Here is a 23454-nt window from a genome sequence, read left to right on the forward strand (position 1 = left end):
TTAAAATATTTTACATATCTTTTGAACCTCTCGGGGATTTAAAAAATATTTTTATAACTGAGGGCAAAACTGGACCGTTTTCTCACACTAAATCATTGGGACATAAATTATATTCTTTTAAATACTTTTTATTGCAGAATTTAAGCCTTGATATGTAAGGAAGTTAGTTTTGATATTGTATACATTTTTAAAGTTATCTAAAGTCATTAAAATTCCACATTCATCTAACAAGTCATTAATCAGCCAAACCATTTTTTTAGTCCAATCTTTATATAAAACTGATTGATTGCCAATCTTTATTTCATCATTCTTCCATATATTGCATGTGCTAATTTGAGATTTATATTGTAAATTTTGAATATCATTCCAAGCATCAAATACTTCTTTCCAAAATGGATTTTTCAGCTTTTTATAAAAGCCAAGAAATTGCATTTCCAAAAAAAATTCAAATTTTCTGTAAAGAGGAATAGTTTTACAAGTTTTGAATTATTTATATTAATTCTTCTTATCCAGCTGAATTAAAAACCTTTTATGTAGTTTTGTCATCCCAGATAAAAGAAAATATTTTGTCAGTTACATGTTTAAGCTTTGTATTATTTGGACTAGGTATGGATAGGAATAAATGGTTTAATTTTGATATTATAAGTAAAACGCTTATATCACTGTTATTTTTCCAATTGGGGAGAGTATTTGGTTTGTCCAAGTTTTTATAGTTTTTTCGATTTCTTTCATCTTAGGATCATAGCTTAAATTTTCAATTTCATTAAGATCCACGGCGAAATTTATCCAAAGAAGTGTAAATCTGCTGGAACCCAACTCCAATCCACATTTCAAACACATAGTTTCTTGGCTAAATTTTTCTTCCCAATCCAAACAACCTTGGTCTTGTCTAAATTTATTTTAAGGCCTGATAAATCTGCATATTTATAAAAATATTATGAAATCTAAATCTTGATAGGTTTGGAATAGGAGTCATTTTATATTTAATTATACATCTTGAATGCAGTATGAACAAAGTGTTTGTAAACAGATACTTTATGATACTGGGTTACTATATCCAAATTCAAAATGAACGATTTAAAGGTATCTTTCAAGTAACTAAAACACCGTCATTCATATCCCCTTTTGACTTTTTTTTTTATAACAATGAGTTTATTTCTATATAATATAGATACACTTGATAGTGCAATTTGCAATTAGGTTTCATGCATACAATTTTGACTCCAATAATTAACCTAGCGGTTTTCAATGAAATTAACATAGCTTCTAGATAATAAGCCTAGCGATTTTCAATGAATTTAACATAGGTTAATACTTACATCTAGAAATTGACAATGAGGGTCGGTTGAAAACAAAACTTTACGACAAAAGGGATGATTTCGGCTTCCCTTTTGTGAACTTTCTAACAACATTCCAGCAGCGCCTGCATACATAGTATATATCTCCCAGTTGATACGATATTCGAGGGCTTGTATTTCCTATCGTGATTTTCTTGATAGAGGGTTACTGCTCACAAGGAAGCTATTTAACCAAGAGTTCCAAGTGGTGAAGATGAAGTCATCCCTTCTTAGATTTTACTGACGCCGTCATGAGCTGATTGACCGTTATGAAATATCCTTTTCACAGATGATAGCGGATATGTTCCAATTGTAGTAACTACAAACCCGCCTCCCTTTCTCCCGAGTGTGACCTATCGATTCAGGCTTATTACCGGGTTTGTACTAATATGAGCAACACGACGGATGCCACATGTGGTGCAGGATCTGCTTACCCTTCCGGAGCACCTGAGATCATCCCCAGTTTTTGTTGAGGTTCGTGTTGCTAAGTTTTTAGTTTTCTATGTTGTGTTTTGTGTACTGTTGTTTGTCTGTTTGTCTGTTTGTCTTTTTCTTTTTTAGCCATTGCGTTGTCAGTCTATTTTTGACTTATGAGCTTAAATGTCGCTTTGGTATCGTTCACCTCTCTTCTATTTCAGTCACTTACTGGTATTTTAAACAGGGTACAATTTCTTACTCCTGGAATAGTTGCCTATCGTTGTATGGGGCAAATCAAATACGCGCCTCGTTCTCCAGAAGGAAAGTAAATAGCTTACCATTTTTAAGAGAATATTATGCATCTCAATTTCAAAATATCCTGAGAAACCTCATATCTGAAATTCATATTAATTGAAATAAATTGGATCGGAGTCAGACAAGTCATATTTCGAAATGACTATAACCGAGGTAAGATAGGAACCAGTTCCCTTCCTCCCCGTGTAAAATTGTGCATTGACAATTATATATAAATTGGGCTGTTTTGTTACACAGATATGAAGAAATTGTACTTTTTCATTTTATAAGAATAACGAATAACGGTACCAATTTTACTGCACCAGATGTCTCTTCAGTGAAGCTCGGTGCCAAATTATTTGAAAATCCAAATCTTATACAAACGTCAAAGAGTTGATCAAATGTTGTACAATGGCCATTGAGACAACTATCCAGCATAATCCAAAGGATAAACAAAACTAAGAGCCACCATGCGGGCTTCACCAATTCCCTAAACACAAATTATAGAACAAGCTCTTAAAGGTCATGTGTTTCAAAGAGAAAACTTAACGGTTTGTTAATAATATTACACACAACAATTTTGCCAGACATCAACTGGATTGTATACTATTGGTTGGCGACAGGCACAAGCAGAATGTGTCCCGGTTCAACATGTTTGTGAGCTCTTAACACCTACCCTAACATGGAAAATTATCTTAAAGCAACGCATTCGAACACACCACTATTTAAACGTTAAGGCCAGACTTTTTTTATTATCCGTTTAACGAGATCCGCCGACTCCAATTTCCCGATTTCAGAATAAAGATAAAAGAAGTGCTTTTTACTTTTATTTTTATTTTTCCCACCGACTGTTACGAAATCCTCTGAACAAAAATAAAATCTGTGGTTTACGGCACCCGCTTTCGTCATCGGTAATATTTAATTTTTACCAAGTCGATGAAACAGCAATTCCAAAGTAAAGAAATTAAAGGCATAAACTATTTATGACTTAAAAAGTTAAAGCATTGATTTTTTAAGATGGTGGCATGTTTTTTCATAAAAACAATTTGTTTAAAACCACTTTCGCCGGTACTTGTTATACGAGAGAGTACATCAAATCATTCTAACCTTCGGCTTAATAAGTTATTACTTCATTTGAACATGATGAAATTAACCTAAAGTAAATTTGTAATCCATGTATTGCATTAAAAACGTATCAAACATCGTTTATTTTTGTAAAGTTTTCTCCGACATTTAAATTATTGGGTATTTTTTTGAAGAACTACGGATCGGAGTCGGGATTTCATCGGAAGCGGACCCGCTATGACCGAAATCCGGATTCTTGCGATAATGACTACGGACGCATGAATGGCACTGCTGACAGACAAAACTTGGTCCCAAAAGGAAAAATTACGCATTCCACACGCATTAACGTACTTTTGGTTAGATGTTTTTGATTAATGTTTATATTTCCTTTTTAATGCATTGTTTCAATTTATAAGTTAATGTTGCTCAACCATATCTATTACACTAATATAAAATAATTATATTATTTCCAAGCTTAACAGTTAAATGAATATATCTTTTTAATGAAAAATAATTAATTTCATGAACATGATAACAGAGTAGTTTTTTAATTGAATTTTGAATTGTATATATAGTATAAACATGTAACATACACTAAGAGGTTCATGACTGGTAATATACATATATATATAGTGTATATGCAGGGAGGTTGATATATTTGCCTGGTGCATATTAATGGATCTAAATTAGAGGACATACAGAATCAAAAGATATTTGTTATGTTCATATTAATAGAAGGGTTAATATACTGGTCTGTTTTCATTTCATTGTTCTTGTATTTTGATAAATGTAAAAAAAAAAAAAAAAAAAATAAGGTCACTTATAATGGTTTTATTTTTATTTTTAGTGTCAACTGGACCAACTTTGCACTTTTACTTTTTTTTTTTTATTTCGTCCCCTCGACCCTAATTTTTTACAAATTTCTCGTTAAACAGATTAAAAAAAAAAGTCTGGCCTAAATGTGTTTTATTTTTTTTTTGTAAAAGAGAAGCGAAAGATACCAGATATATTCAAACAAAAAAAAACTTACAATGCCATGGCAAAAATGAAAAATGATCAAAAGACCTTTTGTTGGCAGAATTATTTCCGTTTTCACTTGCAGTTTATGAATTGAAAATGGTAACTAAATATGCATTGTTCAGAAAAATAACTACTGTTGCCTAGATGTAATTAAGCCGGCATGACACCATTCTATTCACAAGTACAAGTTGTAAATAGATATAACTCATAAAGAATATTAAAATGTGAAAATTCAACAATACTGAGACAATTCGTATTGTTAAACAGTCAAGTTGAGAATTGTTGAGCGACATCCAGTAGGTTCTGCAGACACTTTTTTCAATGCTTAACTGATAAGTTGAGAAGTTTGGAGCCACATCCAGCAGCTGTTGCACATTTGTATAGATGTTTGACCACATCTGTTCCTTTGATGATAGCAACATCAGACAATCTCCAAGTATCCAACATTTTCAAGCACTGTCTAACTGGATTCTTCTGGGTATCTTTTATTTCACAAATTATGGATTTATCTACCTTAAGTTTCTCTGCCATGACCTCCCAGTCATCAGCTAAACAATAGGCCATTTTCTTAAGATTGTCATTGGATAAAGTACCTACAATAAAAGAAATAAAAATACAGATCCATACCATATCTAATCTCTATAATAAGTTAATTTTTCGATTGTATTTTTAACAGAATGGGAAAGAGATGTTTGTAATTTAACAGAAGTTAGAGAAAAAATATAAATATGGAAATATATGGTTTTGCAAAGTAAATATACTAGATTTATCTTGCTGAGTTATATGCATACACATATAAAATAAACCTTATAGGCTCTTCGTTGAATATTCTAAAAAAGTACTTTTATCTTTTATTTAATTACCGTTAGGCATTATGAGTTTTTGTGGTCTCGTTAAACAAAGAAATTTATCCTGTCAATGCACTAGTCATGTCTCACACAACTATGTTCACCGCCAAAACTTTTTGTACCCACATAAATTTGTTTTAATCCGAATCTCGTAAATTTTTCATCTTAAACAAAAAAGTTAAAATGCTACAGTGAAAGATGCTCAAATTATTTACATGAAATATATCTCACGAAGACAGTTATTTGTATAATAGTGGGAGGAGTTAAAAGAAATTTGAATAGTATGATGCATGCAGCTGTTCTATATACTAGAGGCAATGGTAGCTAAACGATACTCTAATGTAATAATCCATTTAGAATATACAAAGGTTAATCATGTAAAACTGAGGACATCGCATGAGCAATTGGTGATTCTGACCGTAATACTTATATACATGTAGTTTTGTGTAAGGAGCACTCCTGTTAATGAAGTTGTCATACTGTGAACATGCACAATGGATTAAGAAGAAGATTTTTAGAAATATTAGAATTCACATCTGATTGACACCGTACGTTTAATATATCTATTTACAATATATCTAAAGACCATCTTTTACTATAGAATAAATGGTAATAATTTAAGAAAAGAAAATAATTGGTCGAACATCTTGACGACCCGGCTATATATCTTTTATCGAATTTTGTGAAGGTTAGGTATCCAGTATAAACACAAAGGATTTTGTTCGTCCTTCGAAAGTATTCAGTATAACACAATATCTAATATACCTTATAAACAATATGACTTTATTGGTAAAACGATATCTAATATACCTGATAAACAAAATGGCTTAAGGAACTGTAATGCGTCTGATTTTCTTTGCGATTCATGTCCAAAAATATCAATCATTCTCTCTAGCTATAGGAAAAACCATTGAAATAAAATCATATCAATAATTCACTCATTGGTTTATATAAATACACTTTTTGAAGCACATACGTTCACTATCGATTTTTGGTGTGCTTACATTATTAAATCTTTTATTTTATATGCAGTCTTAAGAGAACTGTTGTATATCTTTTCATATTTTAACTTTGACAATTATTTTGTCGTAAGACCAACTGAAAGCAATAAACAGATCCTGCTCCACATGTGCTCATGGTAAGTACAGGTCGGGAATATCACAATAGAAGCTACGACAAAAAAATGCAAATCGACAAAAAACAAAAAGAGTTATATTCAAAATGGAAAAAAAAATTAGTAATATTTAATACTTTTAATAAAAGTATTAATGTTGAAAACAGCGAAGAAAACCATAATCGAGAACAACATAGAACAAAACAAAAAGGTAAAAAGAAGAAAGAGCTTGTGTCGCTAACCTGGATCCAACATTATAGTCTAAAATATAATTTATGACTAAAATCGATTTTTTGTTGAGAACCCTTTCTCCTTCCATATTATCTTTATTTACTATAGTTTTTTCTTCAAAACTCATAGAATGGGTAAAACATCGTCATTAAAGGACTACTATAGGATTTGGACCGACAATTTCTGCATTATTGCCCTCGATAATATTTGCTTTTTACAGTTTCTTACTATCTTTTATATTTTATGCCCGATTAAAAAAGTTATAAAATCTTTTCAGGCCGATAACTCCTATAAGAGTCGACTGCTGATCATTTTTGGTATTCTAAGTTCCTCTCTATTTTATAGTTTTGAAGATAATAGGGAAATACAATTGTAAACATGATCATTTGATACCTTCTACAGGTTGCACTTTGTAAATACAGCTGTTTCACAAACCACGCCTCTTATGGGGAGATATATAATATTCATAGATATTTTGTTTGTTTACGTACTGGTTCCCAGATATGATCTCTATGTTTCATCTCATTGAGACATAACTTGTTTTGGTGGGGTTCGTGTTGCTTAGTCTTTAGTTTTCTATGTTGTGTCATCTGTACTATTATTTGTCTGTTTGTCTTTTGATTTTTGGCCATGGCGTTGTCAGTTTGTTTTCGATCTGTGAGTTTGACTGTCCCTCTGGTATCTTTCGTCCCTCTTTGGTAATGTTACCAGTATATTTACACATGGTTGCAGAGAATTTTGAATTTTGAGGGTCACCTAAAGTGAAAATAGGGGTAGTACAGAACTTAATTAGAAGTTTAAACTCTTAGAAGTTCGGGGCATATAAATGTTGAAAATATGCCGCACAGCCCTTTGTTTTGACCTTTGAATAAAACAGTAGTGCATATCAACTTTCCATTCTAGGATATAATTTTTCACAAAACTTCATAATAAAAGTGGCACATTTTTAGCCGTAAAGGGAGTTCCTATGGGAAATTGCATTGTCTATATTTACAGAAATGCAACCTACAGAGAGTCGACTGAAAATTTAGACTGTTTGACTTATTTTATAGATCATGTTTTGATGATAATTTTTCCAATTAAAGTTTCTGTCTATCTACAATATGCTTTTCAAAAAGCTCCGAAAAACCAATAAAATGGTATTATTTGGAAAAATGATTATTTCCTCTGTAACACATGTCAACTTTACACGATAAAATGTTCAGCTAACACCATGATATAAATCTAATAACTCGTCTGACAATTATGATAAAAATAGACAGTAGAACATGTTTGAATTTTTGGCCTGTGAGTTTTCCTCTGGCTAGAACGATTTTCCAAATATTGGCCATTACTTGCATTTTTGCTCCTTTATCAAATGTCTAGCGTTTGCGGCCATGTTTTAGTTAAGACATATTTTAAACTAAATACCCCATGAATGATTGTTTCTAATTGTCCAGCAGTTTCAAAAAAGAATTTTGTAAAACGACTGACGACGGACGACAGACGCCAAGTGATGAGAAAAGCTTCATGTTCAATGCTTTTCAACTTTGTACTTTATTTCGACTTTTTAACCTTTTTGATTCGAGCATCACTGATGAATCTTTTGTAGACGTTACGTGCGTCTGGTGCACAAAATACTAATGCTGGTATCTATGGTGAGTTTATTTGGCCCTTTAAGCCAGGTAAGCTAAAAACAAAAAACAAAAAAAACAAAAAAAACATACATACAAAATAAAACATACCAAAGCAATAGCAATAACACGAATGATCAGTTTACCCTTCCACTATTGCCTATCTAGACCACATGGCGTATAAAGACCCTGCACAATTCAGCTATCAGGAACGGAGAAAAAAAATTGAAACCAAATGAAATACAGTATGCAAATATGAAAATGATAAAACAAAATTAAAAACTGTATGTTAATACGGAAATGATAAAACAAAAAACCAAACAAACAAACCTTGTTTTCATCATGCTTAACATAATGATCAGCCCAGTACAAGAGAAATGCCTCACATGTCTGCCGTTGACCTGCCTTACACAAATCTTTACTTATGCTATTGATGATATGTTTGTAGATGTTTGGGTCTGCCACCAAAATATTTGCAAATTTGATCCAACGGGTAGAAATTTCATTATCCGGTGTCAGCTGCCAGGCTAAATATTTCGCTAACGCTTTACCTAAACAAACATTAATTCAAAACATTTATGACTGAGTCGATACGCCAGAAGTTATAATGATATATTTTGACTCCCCCTAATACCAGTTACCAAATAAGAAGTGCTATTGACTCTCCCTAATACCAGTTATCAAATGAGAAGTGCTATTTGCTGTTTAGCATGTATTATGGTTTGTCTATTTTTAATTTTCTTGATCTCAACTTGACACAGAAATTAATTGCGGTATATCTTGTAATTTTCCGTTTCTTCTGGTCTAGTATTGATTCATTCTTTTCTTCTTGATAATATGCTGGTCTTTGTTCTTTTCTAGTGTATTGATTTTTTCTTGACACAAGTTATTGCTTATATAGCATTAGAATAGAGAAGGATGACATTGTTGAATTGAATATACCCGAAATATTCTGTGTTACATTCTCTAAAAAATAACAGAATCATGAAATGAACTCTCGGTTCGATACCTTCTATTGGAACATAGCATGTCTTATTCTTTTGATGAAATTTGTTTTATCAAGTTAAAATGATTGCATGGTAAAGTCTTTTTTTTTTGTTATTATCCAGAAGACAGTCAGATGATAGTGTGATATTATCTTTGACAATATTCTATGGTTCAAGCTTATAATATAAGTGATGATTATGTTAAAATTACCTGCAAAGTCAAAGGTGTAACTAAAGTATCCTATTTGTTCATCTGTTGGCTAAAAAAGAGATAATCTCCAATGACAAAACGTACAAAGACGATGAAGTGCTTTAATGCATTACAATAAGTCGTGACGTTTAGACTACAGTTAAGTCTGCCTCATATCTTGACTTACATCTAGAAATTGACAATCAGGGTCGGTTGAAAACAAAACTCTACGACAAAAGAGATGATTTCAGCTACCTAATTGTGAACTTTCCATTTCTATGTAGCAACATTCCAGCAGCGCCTGCATACGGAGTATATATCTCCCAATTGATACGATATTACTGGGCTTGTATTTCCAATCATGATATTTTGATAGAGGGTTGCTGCTCACAAGGAAGCTATTAAACCAAGAGTTCGAAATGGTGAAGTTGAAATCATCCCTTCGTAAATTTTACGGACGCCATCACGGTGTTGGTTGACCGTTATGGAATAACCGTTTCACAGATGATATCGGATATGTTCCTTATGTCGTAACTGCAATACCCTTCCCTTTTCACGAATGTGACCTACCGAATTAGACTATTTACCGGATTTTTGATAACATAAGCAACACGACGGGTGCAACATGTGGAGCAGGATCTGTTTTCCCTTCCGAAGCACCTGAGATCACCCCCAGTTTTTGGTGGGGTTCGTGTTGCTTAGTCTTTAGTTTTCTATGTTGTGTCATCTGTACTATTACTTGTCTGTTTGTCTTTTTATTTTTGGCCAGGGAGTTGTCAGTTTGTTTTCGATCTGTGAGTTTGGCTGTCCCTCTGGTATCTTTCGTCCCTTTTTTAGAAGGATAAAATAATTGAAATACATATATAGATTAATTGCTACTAATGCTGAACGTTTACAAGGCACCAATCGTCATCATCATTCTTACTTACCATATGGTATAGATTCTTCTCTGTACTCGCTTTCTAAATTATGTTGTGATTATGATATTGTAGATAAAGGAATAGTATTAAGGTTCTTGACAATCATAATACAAAAAACCACAGAAATTTCTTTCTTCAAAAATCATATTCATACCTTTGGTAAATAAATTCCTAATTTTCCCGATCTCTTCATTGATATTTTCTCAGAAATGATTTTGTATTTCAATTGTCCACTGTAATGACTACCACTTGATAGTCGTTCAGGATGTAGGACACATAGACGACCACGATATCTCACTGTACCCAAGCCGGAGTAGAATGGCATTACTAAAGGTCGGTTTTCATAGCCTTCCAAGCCGAAACTATCTAATGTAATTTCGATTTTTTCACTATCGGCCAATCCAAATTCTGGAACTTTGGTCGGTCCATTAGTAAAGCTATCTTTTGCTAGTTCTTGTAGCGTTTCTTGCAATTTGTCTGACTTTGTACAGTAAATGATGATTTCATCTGAATTATCTTTATGTTGCCTCACAACAAGGTTTACATTTGTTAAGCAGATAACGTCCTCCAAAACTGTTGCAGCTCTGCACATATCGCTTTCAGTCATTTTGGCTGGTACAACAATTCCAACAACACTTAAATAAAACAATGGTATATACATTTTAAACTTAAACGGCCAGTTTTATATTATAAATCTGAAAATTAGAAGAATAAAATACTTATGGGATATTATGTTCAGTCTCAAACATCATGTACATATTAACTGGAAAATTCAGTACTGTTATGACACTTCGACTGTGTTCAATCAGGATCTGTTTAGTATATTTACAGACTGTTTAATAGCTGTTTATTACCTTCCCAATTCAGCAAAAATTATTTAAACACGATAAAAAGATGATAACAATCTGACATTTTTGTTCCACCTATCTATTCGACTAATAACCATTTACTAAAAAAGGAAATTGAAACGAAAAAAATATATAAAAATAGAAAATACCATGTCATATTTGAAATATGTGCTTTTACATTGAAGGGTTTATGAAGAATGGTTCACAAATTAAAATCAGAGGCATACATTGTTAAATCAATGCAGTAAAACGAAGCTGAATTTACAGATTTGAATTTGTGTCGACCCATTTATTTATCAGTGACGGAAAGCGGATTAAATTAGGATAAATGCAAAATAATTGAAAAGAGGGAGTTGCAAAATTACTATATATCCTGCCTTATTTCATCAAAATATAACTCATTTCTTCCCATCCGATTGGGAAAAACGACTGTAGCAAGCTATGCACCACTCACCAAATCTCAATATTTATTAAAATAACCCATCCTATTTTTTTTATGTTGTAGCGTTTGAAAGGTTGCAGTTGTGTTTTATCCTACCTTTGGTTTTCACAGCCATAGACCATCTTACCAAAATAACACTATTGTGACAAAACCTAGTATAATAATTATGATATGTTGGTTGATTGAGTGTTGCTTGCTTATGGTTTTATGAAAAATGTCTTGTTATACCTGTATGATGAATTACCACCATCTAGTTTGACATGTCATTGTTATACCTGTATGATGAATTGCCACCATCTAGTTTGACATGTCATTGTTATACCTGTATGATGAATTACCACCATCTAGTTTGACATGTCATTGTTATACCTGTATGATGAAATACCACCATCTAGTTTGACATGTCATTGTTATACCTGTATGATGAATTGCCACCATCTAGTTTGACATGTCATTGTTATACCTGTATGATGAAATACCACCATCTAGTTTGACATGTCATTGTTATACCTGTATATTGAATTACCACCATCTAGTTTGACATGTCATTGTTATACCTGTATGATGAATTACCACCATCTAGTTTGACATGTCATTGTTATACCTGTATGATGAATTGCCACCATCTAGTTTGACATGTCATTGTTATACCTGTATGATGAAATACCACCATCTAGTTTGACATGTCATTGTTATACCTGTATATTGAATTACCACCATCTAGTTTGACATGTCATTGTTATACCTGTATGATGAATTACCACCCTCTAGTTTGACATGTCATTGTTATACCTGTATGATGAATTGCCACCCTCTAGTTTGACATGTCATTGTTATACCTGTATGATGAATTACCACCATCTAGTTTGACATGTCATTGTTATACCTGTATGATGAATTGCCACCATCTAGTTTGACATGTCATTGTTATACCTGTATGATGAAATACCACCATCTAGTTTGACATGTCATTGTTATACCTGTATATTGAATTACCACCATCTAGTTTGACATGTCATTGTTATACCTGTATGATGAATTACCACCCTCTAGTTTGACATGTCATTGTTATACCTGTATGATGAATTGCCACCCTCTAGTTTGACATGTCATTGTTATACCTGTATGATGAATTGCCACCATCTAGTTTGACATGTCATTGTTATACCTGTATGATGAAATACCACCATCTAGTTTGACATGTCATTGTTATACCTGTATATTGAATTACCACCCTCTAGTTTGACATGTCATTGTTATACCTGTATGATGAAATACCACCCTCTAGTTTGACATGTCATTGTTATACCTGTATGATGAAATACCACCATCTAGTTTGACATGTCATTGTTATACCTGTATGATGAATTGCCACCATCTAGTTTGACATGTCATTGTTATACCTGTATGATGAAATACCACCATCTAGTTTGACATGTCATTGTTATACCTGTATATTGAATTACCACCCTCTAGTTTGACATGTCATTGTTATACCTGTATGATGAAATACCACCATCTAGTTTGACATGTCATTGTTATACCTGTATGATGAATTGCCACCCTCTAGTTTGACGTCTTTGTTATACCTGTATGATGAATTGCCACCCTCTAGTTTGACGTCTTTGTTATACCTGTATGATGAATTGCCACCCTCTAGATTGACGTCTTTGTTATACCTGTATGATGAATTGGCACCCTCTAGTTTAACAGTATGTACATTGTATATGTTACTAGAGTTGCTCAGAGCCACTTTCCATGGTTGTTCTCCTAATTTAGCCATAATTTGCACGGTCTTTACTTCTACCTCAAAATCTAAAAGCAAAGAAATATGCCATGAATAATAATATAATTGAAATTTGATCAATGTTTTTGTCTTTTTTGTTTTGTTTTTCTTTCTAATTCGTTTGTGTCTATTGTTTTCTATTACCTTGTTTTCTTGGTAATACCCCTTTTTACTTCCATAATAGCCTTTTTTTTGTTGGTGATATTTTGAATTTGTTCAATTCCTTTGTTTATCATTTTGTTCCCCCCTATCATCATAAAGAATCACACGCCTTTCTTACCAGGATCAAAATCACTGCTCATTTCCATCTCAGCTAAAGATATATCGTCTTGGTTTCTTGTAAGAATAACTTGTTCTCGGACACTTCTTAGTCTGTCCACTACCTCTTGCTGACCAGTTTCGTCGAGTATCTTAATAAATTTATCCATGCTATTGTCTGAACAATAATGAAGTTCTGTAATTAGCATTTGGATTTTCTCGCCACTGAGAATCTCTTTCTAAAAAAAAAAATACTAGTACATATTTTAGTCTAGATTATAGAAATGAAATGTAGGCTTTTGTCTGGACTTGACCATAAACATTCATTCTTGCATGGACACATTTCTTCTGAAATAAGAATAAGAATATGAATCTATGGTATATTAATTTTTGACAAAGATTCATAAACAGGGAAGCTTTATTTGTTATAGGATAAGAGCTTTTAATGTTTTATTTAACAAGAATCTCTGAAGAAATTACCGAATCAAAGATGCCTAGAGATGGATCAAAACGACAAGTTTGAGTGATTATCCTCTAATGGAAATAAATTCTTGGTTAAAAATGTCCTATGATGAAATATTTTATAAAACCGGGCAACTTCCGCTTGATACAATGTGTTTAGCAGCAATGCACTCACCAAAGATATTTTTTATGACGTTTATGACGTACCTGAATTCTCGCCGTGATTGTTGCTGGAAAGATTTCAGTCAGCCGTGATTCAATTAGACGGATGTTAACGTTGTTTATTAACCATCGTTTACATCTTTGTAAGACCTCTTGTTTATCAGATATATTCTCATCTGAAAGATATGACGGATTTATTACATATAGTCCATCTCTACTAATGACAAACCTCATTAAATATAGGCTGAATTTATAACATTTATATATTAATAAATCTATTATCACTGAATTTATTATCTTTCGGTTGTATATAATTATAAATATGTAGGACCAAACCGCGATGGTTTGACGCTGATGTGCGTTTTTGATCACGCCGAAGTGCGATTGTGGCATTGTGACGCTATCATGTTGATAGCTACGCTGAAGTGGGTTGTTGATAACAGTGAAGTGCAATGGTCTACATAAACATATATCATGTATATATGTATATAGACAATAACGAATGCAATTTATACACTAACTATTAAAAAAATCTACTTCTCTCATAATCATTGCACATCTGCAGATTTTGACTAGCTATCATGCGTCATATAGACCAATGCACAGCGAAATGACCATTGCACTTCGGCGTAGACCATTGCACTTAAGCGTGACCATCACACTTTCAGCGTCCCCATCACACCTCCGGGTCCTACATAAACAATTCTGTTTCGCGGTTAGGCTTAACTTATCGATGTTGGTTCAAATTTATTTTTGTATGTCTGGTATTTTCAAACTTGGTCTTTGGGAACTGCTTACTCTTCAAGAGCACCTGAGTTCGCCCCGTTTTTGATGACGTTCGTGTTACCTATTCTTTGGTTTTTGAAAGGTGTGCTATAAACTGAGTTTGTCTTTTCGTCTAATTTAATTTGTTCAAGCTATTGCATGTCCGTCTCTGACCTCTGATATCGACATCTAATATTGTTTTCGATATATTTGTTACATATGGAAAATATACCTACCATCAATTTTAAAATCGTAAAAGTTTATTTCGAATGCTGACTGTGGTGGCTGACTACAGGTTATGTTGATAATAGAAGTTGTTTGTGTGATATGTTCTAGGTCCAAATACCTTTCTGATGCATCTCTTAAACACGTCTTTGTTAAGGCTCTGGTCTATAATAAAAACGACTTATCATTTAAACTGCAGCATATGTAAAAGTTAGAATATACATAAATGACCTAATCTGATGTGCATACCATAAGTTTCTGAATATGAGTTTTAAAAAAATACACGGCGATTGAATTTTCTTTCAAGACCGATTTTCTCATCAAATGTTCAACACGTGTTTATGCCAACTATTACATTTTGAACATGTTTAGAATCCAGTACGATGGAGAGAAAGGTTTATATTCATACAAAATTTACATGAACTGAATATGAAAATGAAATAAAATATAAGTTTTAAATTTAAATTGTTCCAAGAAATTTCAATGATTAGTATTTTCACATTTGTTGATGAGCTGAAAGCATTGAGTACATACAAGTACCTATAACATTTTACATGAGAGATGTTCATATAGACAAACATCATGGTAAATAACTTACTTTTTTTAAAATAATTTACTTGGTACTTTGCATGTCCTCTATATTTTTGGGTCAAAAACTAGTTCAAAATTTACCAAACATTACGTTTTTTTTCTCCACAAAAACGCATAAGAGGGTCCTTTTATTGGCGTAACAGCTTTGACGTCTTGGATTGTGAACTACCTGTCATTGTTTGTTTGCTAATGAGTAACCCTTTAAAATACGCATAAATGGAAAAATGTTACTCTTTTCATTTTACTTACAGTTATAGCATCATGATAATATCACGATTTCATAAAAACTTCTTGAAAACAAATATTTCTTAGCTGAAAAAGAATAATTCTTCAACGTATCTTATCTAGACGCTATTTGATATATATTTTTGAACAAAAAGACTGCGTTAAACATGGTTATAAATATTATAGATGAGTAATCGTGTCTGAGATTTCCTGGTTGTTAATAAAACAACACAAAATCTACAAGCTGAAAATAAATGATTTACAGTAGTTTCATGTTTTCTTTATCTCAACTCCTTTTTTTGTATCATATAAACAATCTAGCATTACGGCTTACAAATTTATTTCTGTCAAGACTTTTCACTTTATTGTTTACCTTTGTAGAAATGTGAGCTTCATTAGTAAAAGCACCAGCTGGAAAGTTAAGCTTTATGTTCCTGTCATTATGGAGTGTAACTGACGATCCATGTTTGCCAATGTTGAACTCTTCAAATGGCGGGACTGCTACTGCTACACACTGGAGGGTTTGTAATTGTTGAATTTGTATTTCCGCGCCGAGAAATGAAATTTCCTGCCAAATAGTTATTCAAGAGACTACCTTTATTGATGATTTTAGAATATTGATATATTTATAGGCACGGAGAGTATCTGAGATCACTAATACCATAACAACTAAGACATGAATATGTTGAAATATGGGACAATAACATAGAAATCCAAAGAACACACAAAAACCCCAAAATATATCTAGTGGTCAACATAAACAAACAACAAACACATTCTAGAAAATTTAGTTTCATTGCAATGTTTTATATGACAATTGTTTTCCATTGGTTTGATGTGTTTGATGTGCTTGATGTGTTTGAGCTTTATATTTTGCTATTTATTAAGGGACTTTCCGTTTTGAATTTTTCATTGAATTTCGGTATTTTTGTTATTTTACTTTCTGTTTTAAATCAAAATGAAAACTGTCAGAAAAAAGATATTTACCCGCTCTATTGGAATGTTTATATTCTGTACAACATCTTCACGACGCCAAATGTTTCCGTTTGTCAGATATTTCAACTGAGGAATCAGTTCTGGTTTATGATTCACAACTGGTAAATATAGATGAATTGGAAACTGAAATTCAAATAAGTTCGAGAAATACATATTTTTACAAGTTAATACAAAGTAATTTCTCTCAATTTGCACTTATCCCTACTTTGTCTTTCTAAAAGGAGGCCTTAATTATTTGAAACAAGATTAATTATATTCGTGACTTAACAGGATAACAGTAGCAGTAAGGTTTCCAGTGATAATTGATAGAAAGTACAGTGTATGCCACATTGTAATGAAATGTCTCAATAATGGTTTACATCGTCAATATTTATTGGTCTTCTGATGATCCTTCAATTTTCTAAAACAGCTGATATTTGTGTGATGTTGAATCGAAAGTTGTGGATTCAGGGGCGGGGCGTAGAGGGCGTACGCCTCCTTCCGATTGGAAAATATATTATTTTAGCATAAATCGTTCAAAAACGTTTATGGTATATATTCCGTTTTCTTGAATTGTGCCATGATCCGCCCCCAAATCGGTTGTAATGTATTTGTTGATATTCAATGTTTGTTTTGAAAAGGGACTTTCCTTTTTGAATTTTCCTCGGAGTTCAGTAATTTTGTGATTTTACTTTTTGGAGGTAACAACGTTCTATTTAAGACCTCAAATTGAACTAAAACTATATACTACGTTTCGACATAAACAACATTAAAATCCTAAAATACCTGGGTGTGGATTATGAAGTCATCTTTTGATTCCAGTGTAACGAGAGAGGAAATTATCTGTTCATCATTGGACTCCAAGCATTTAGCAAGGTCCTCGTCTGCATCTGATGCGTGTGCGCTTAGTTCATCTTTGTTAACTCTATTTGGTTTTGTCAGTAAAACACAGCATACTTTGTGGTGAAACCGATTTTTTCTAGGATTCATAAAGCTGTCAAATATTTTCATCAATATACATTATAAAATCATACGTACATATACTTATTACATTAAAAAACCACAAATCTTTATAAAAGGGGCATTAGCAACGATTAAAAGTTTGTTTCAATTTTGTAAAAATAAATTTAAACATCGCTGATATATTATTGTCTTGTCAGAAAAAAAATCGACATGATTTTGGGTCCGTTTGCATACAACCTTTAAATTTATCCGTAGTCGGAATGTGGGTTGCCATGTATTCAGCATGTTCTGTCATCAAAAGTAAAAGAGGAACAAGTGAGCCAACAGAAATAACCATTTTCTTGACTAATTATGTCCACAAAAAACGTTCTTATGAACCGGTAAAACGAAAACATTATCATGTACCGGTATAACGAAAACATTATCATGTACCGGTAAAACGAAAACATTATCATGTACCGGTTTAACGAAAACATTATCATGTACCGGTAAAACGAAAACATTATCATGTACCGGTAAAATGAAAACATTATCATGTACCGGTATAACGAAAACATTATCAAGTACCGGTATAGCGAAAACATTATCATGTACCGGTAAAACGAAAACATTATCATGTACCGGTATAACGAAAACATTATCATGTATCGGTAAAACGAAAACATTATCATGTACCGGTATAACGAAAACATTATCATGTATCGGTAAAACGAAAACATTATCATGTACCGGTATAACGATGATCAACATATCTTTAATCTGTGTCATGAAATCCAACAGACCTACGCTTCGACACTATTGTACGAGTATGTATGTCTTTATCTATAACTTATATTTTTGATTACATCTGGTCACATGAACACCGGTTTTCTTCTGATTAAATAGATAATACAAAATTTAGAATAAGTGACCACAATTTATTAATAGAAAAAGGGGAGATATCTGAAAATACCAAGAGAAGAAAAACTGCTAAAAAAATTGAAGATGAACTTCATTTCGTTTTATTTTGTGATATTAACAGTAATATTAGAAAAGTTTATTTTGATTTTTCGATATAGATAAAATTACATATATCCTAAAACCAAGATCACACATTCAGTTAAAAAACAGTCTAAAGAACCGAAGACAGGGAACTCTTAAATATTCAAGGAAAAGGGAAGGGTTGAAAATTTCCTGTCCCCAACTACCTATAATCTAGTCCCGCGATCAATATTCAAATATAAAAAATATAAAAGAAAGTATGTACACTAAAGGAGAATCCTTCCATTTATCTTCCACCTTGTCTTTTTTCTTTGGTAAATGTTCATCAGCAGTGTTGTTTACTGTAGAGACTTGGTCCATGATCAATTCGTTTTTCAACTGGTTCATGTTTGTACAAGTGCAATCAATTTGCTCTCTAATTCGTAAAAGTAAATTTTCTGTTTTATTTATCAGATGGTTGATATCTATTGCATCATTTGTTTGGATATCTGTAAGGTAATGTGAGACTACTGTGAAATGAACTATTGAACATTTTCTAAAGCAATCACAAAAAAAGACATAAAATTATACACTAATAAGAAAAGGTCACGATACAATTGATAAAACGAAAGGCTTAATTATTGTTGCAAAAGTTCGTAGTTTTTTAACGTATGATCAGAATCGGCAAACAAAACCAAACATTTAGTGTGACGTCCATTTTCACTGAATTGTTTAAGGGCCAGCTGAAGCCCGCCTTCGGGTGCGGGATTTTCTCGCTGTGTTGAAGACTCATTGGTGGCCTCGGCCTCTTTGGTCGGGTTGTTGTCTCTTTGACACGTTCCCCATTTCCATTCTCTATTTTATGCTTGGATGGAAATTTGGTGAACAATTTTTGATAACAGAGAACAATAGGTCGCAGATACTGATGTAAAACTCATGAAAGATAAAACCGTTCAAATGTTTTTAAAGGTTTATTTTTAAAATTGTCGAGCCTACGATTAAGATAAATAACTAATACAAAATGTCAAAATAAATCAAATAACTTTTGGTAATACCCTCCTTTTCCCACTGTTTTGCTACATATATAAAAGAATATGAAACAATGAAAAACCAGATATGATCAGTAATTATTTAATGAACAAATATTCTTTTAAAGCCTGTAAACTAGACCAGTAATAACTTAGTGATCCTGGATCCTCATGATCTCCCAATTCGTACTTAATTAAGCCTTTTAACTATTTTTTCGAGCGTCACGGATGAGTCTTTTGTATATGAAACGCCCGCCTATATAATTACACGCCTGGTATGTTTAATATAGGCGTACATGTGAAGAAGAGGCGGAAGATACCAAGGGGACATTCAAAACTCATAAGTCAAGGGAAACTAATAACGTATGGCATGTAAGCTACTTCACCTCATTATATAATTATATAATTCAAACGTTGAGATTTACCATTATTGTTATTAGTTCTGTCCATATCCGGTTCTTCCTTCATGTCAAGTAACAGTTGATTTATTGACACCAGTCCATTTTGAAAACGTTCTCCGCATCCCATCGTCTTCTGCAAACACTTTTCTGCTTTCAGTAGAAATTCCTCTGTCACTTTGGTTCTGGGATGTGTTTGATTAGTTGGATTGAACACATTCTTAATCTGATCCATTTTGATCTTAAACATGTTAAAAAGAAAAGTTGTTAAATGAATGCAAAAAATAAAAAAAAATTAAATAAAATAAATAATAATGGGAAGATATCAACGATATGGTAATCCATTGGTTTACAAAAAAGACAAACGATAGCCCACAAATAATTCACAGACAACCAAAGATCGAAACGAAACTCTCAAAATACTGGGAGGGACCTCAAATCTGTTAGAAGAATCGGCAGTCCCAGCTTCACAAGTAACCAACAAAGTTTGTACTTTTTTAGGTATCAATTGTCTGGTATTGTTTAATCGTAGATTTGTTTTGTTTATAAAAGGAACAACCCGAGTTCATCCCCCTTTTAGCCATGACTGAAAAAAAAACCCTAATAAAACCTGTCATATGATAATGTGCCAGGTAAAAGTCGATAGCCTCGTCGTAGATTGTGACTGTTTCTGGACTATAATGAAGTTTATAAATCACTGATCGTTTGTTAATAATAAGATCCAGTGATACATGATAGTTTACGTCACTTGTATCATGCTTCGATTTATTTAGTTTCATTAAACTATTCAGATAAAAGAGAGACGGAAGATACCAAAGGGATATTCAAAGTCATAAGTCGAAGACAAACTGACAACGCCATTGAAAAAAAAAAGAAAAACGACAAAATGCAAACAGCAGTCTACAAACATAACATAGAAAACTATAGACTGAGCAACACGAATCCCCCAGGGGTTGATCTCAGGTGCTCCGGAATGGTAGGCAGAATAATAATAATATATCCCGACGAAATGACGTAAAGCACAAACAAACCATCAGTCAGATGAATAAACTTCGAGGTCTTGGAAGGTTATTTGTTTCAAGATTTGTTTTCGTTTTTGTTTCTTCGTTTTTGTTTTTGTTAACTTTAAACTGTTAACCTTCATGATGAGGGGTTTATATTTTATATACAAAAATAAGAAGATGTGGTATAACTGCCAATGAGACAACTCCCCACCAGAGACCAAGTTAGCAACTATATGTTATCGTAGGCCTTCAACAATGAGCAAAACACATACCGCATAGCAAGCTATAAAAGGTCCCGAAATGACAAATGTGAAACAATTCAAAGAAGAAAAATTACGGTCTGACTTATGTTCAAAACACTATACAAAAAGCAAATATGATAAACAGCAACAAACGACTTAATTCATTGCCTTAAAGTTTAAATATGTTCTTTTCTTTAATTGAACTTGTGCAAGTTCTTCAGAGCAAAGCACCAAATTAATTCACGACTATGTATCTATTTGATGTATAGGGTATTTATTACTTATTTATATACTTTTTAATATAAATGTCTTAATAAAACAAAACAAGTACAAAAGTCGGCTGATCATTTGAAGAAAAATAACCTGATTTTTTCAAATAAAATTGTAACAAATATCTGAAGATTAATATCTAATGCTGTGCATAAGCAGAGACATATGATACAAGAGATTCTTAACTCTAGTAGAATCTAAGTTAATGCCAATTAAATGTCTCGGCAACCGAAAACCGATTGGGGTGATGGGTTGATGATGAGATTGTGACAAGAAATCTGCCATTGTGGTGAAGAAGACGCTCCGCCTAACGATTTTATGTATTGTTTATGCCCATAATTTCCACAGCTGAAGCATGTAAGTATATTCAAAAGATACACAAAACCAATGCTAATAATTTGCAACTTGTATTATATGTCTCTGGCATAAGCATATAAAGTTCTGCATTCCGAAAATGAAATAATCTGTAAAATTATCTCCGAACTGGCAAGTTATAAAACAAGCATTATACATTTTTCTATTCCGATTATGTTGCATTAATGTTCAAAGAAGAATGTACACAAGCTAAAGAAATGTATAAAAAAATAAAACGATTTACATACCTATAAATATCATTCACAATGGTTCTGACATTTTTCATTTAACTTTGCATCGAAAATTCAACAACACTTTTAGATTTTCACAAAGTATGACGCATTTTCTCTCAGCCTATCCAATATTTTTTTAAACTATAAAGAAAAAATATTTATTTTGCTATTTTACAGAAAAATAATACGTTCATTGTGAAAATGTGAATTCATTAAATGTCATAGTGCGACAACGATCAACGATCTCCACCCATACCAGGGTAAAATTTATCAAAGGGTTTAATCTTGAAACTTATATATAACAATGTGAATATTATGAATACTTGCACGAACATTACATGTTAAAATTTATGCTGCAAATATTAACAACCCTTTCCTCATAACATGGTGAACCTCTATGATTATGTTAGGATTATAAAAACAAAAGCACTCGTTAAAAAGCTGTTTTTGTGCCAAAATTATTATTTAAAAATCGTTCATTTAAAACATAGAGACTTTGTTTATCAAGCTAATCTGCGATGTGAATTTTATGATATACTTTAAATTTGGAATGTATAATCTTAGTATAGATATCGATGAATCTGTGAACTTTTGAAAGTTTTGTTGGCAAATATTTTATGTCTTCAATTCAATAAGTTTTAATTGTCATTATTTCCACCTTTAACTGTACTTATATACAGATTGACAAAAAGATACGTTTTCAAAATACCATTGGACCCAGCTTCTTCCTTTCCGGAACCCGTTCTGTTTATCACATAAACAGTCATTATTTTCTAACCATTGACTGAGTCTTAGATTTGATATAATGCAATAAATCTTGCATGGTACTGAAATTAATGTTATTCCGCGATAATTTAACGGTTTCCGATTATAATCGCCGTTCGGCTTCAATATCGAATTTATAACACCCATTGTCCATTGGGATGGCACTTTTCCCATGTGAAAGCATCCACTTATATTTCGTATAGTAAGTCTACAGATACTTCTTTCTTCAATACCTCGGCCGGAATGTCATCGATCCCTGTCGCTTTTCTGTTTTTCGCACTGATCACGGCCTGTAAAACTTCATCTCTTGTAATTGGCGCGTTTAATTCAGATACGTCTCTTTCTTTTAACGTTATCAATATTTGTAGGTAGGTGAGCTGTATTGTCAGATGAAAACAGAGTTTGAAAGTCATTATTTAAGAACAGCTGCTTTATCTGTCTGAACAATGCCGTTATCATTAAC

At 32.5% G+C, this 23454-nt stretch overlaps 1 non-coding gene across 50 annotated transcripts; it reads right to left on the reverse strand.

Annotated features, from left to right (window-relative positions):
- Positions 1-3645: 3645 nt before the first annotated feature.
- Positions 3646-22378, reverse strand: LOC127703205 (uncharacterized). Of its 50 annotated transcripts, XR_007982766.1 has the most exons (22): positions 22242-22378; positions 20151-20364; positions 18984-19206; positions 17561-17768; positions 16787-16918; positions 16173-16367; positions 14995-15148; positions 14039-14169; positions 13392-13608; positions 13005-13140; positions 12823-12959; positions 12682-12775; positions 12447-12493; positions 12165-12258; positions 11883-11929; positions 11742-11788; positions 11601-11647; positions 10190-10670; positions 9137-9185; positions 8270-8490; positions 5792-5876; positions 3646-4726 (listed from the first exon to the last, which is right to left on the reverse strand). It is a non-coding gene; the product is annotated as an uncharacterized LOC127703205 (transcript). The 50 variants fall into 50 exon arrangements; XR_007982785.1 differs by lacking the exon at positions 12682-12775 and having other exon boundaries at positions 12870-12959; XR_007982786.1 differs by lacking the exon at positions 12447-12493 and having other exon boundaries at positions 12682-12728; positions 12870-12959.
- Positions 22379-23454: the final 1076 nt, after the last annotated feature.

Source organism: Mytilus californianus, unplaced genomic scaffold, assembly GCF_021869535.1.
Source record: "Mytilus californianus isolate M0D057914Y unplaced genomic scaffold, xbMytCali1.0.p SCAF_5, whole genome shotgun sequence".
Lineage (NCBI taxonomy): Eukaryota > Metazoa > Mollusca > Bivalvia > Mytilida > Mytilidae > Mytilus > Mytilus californianus.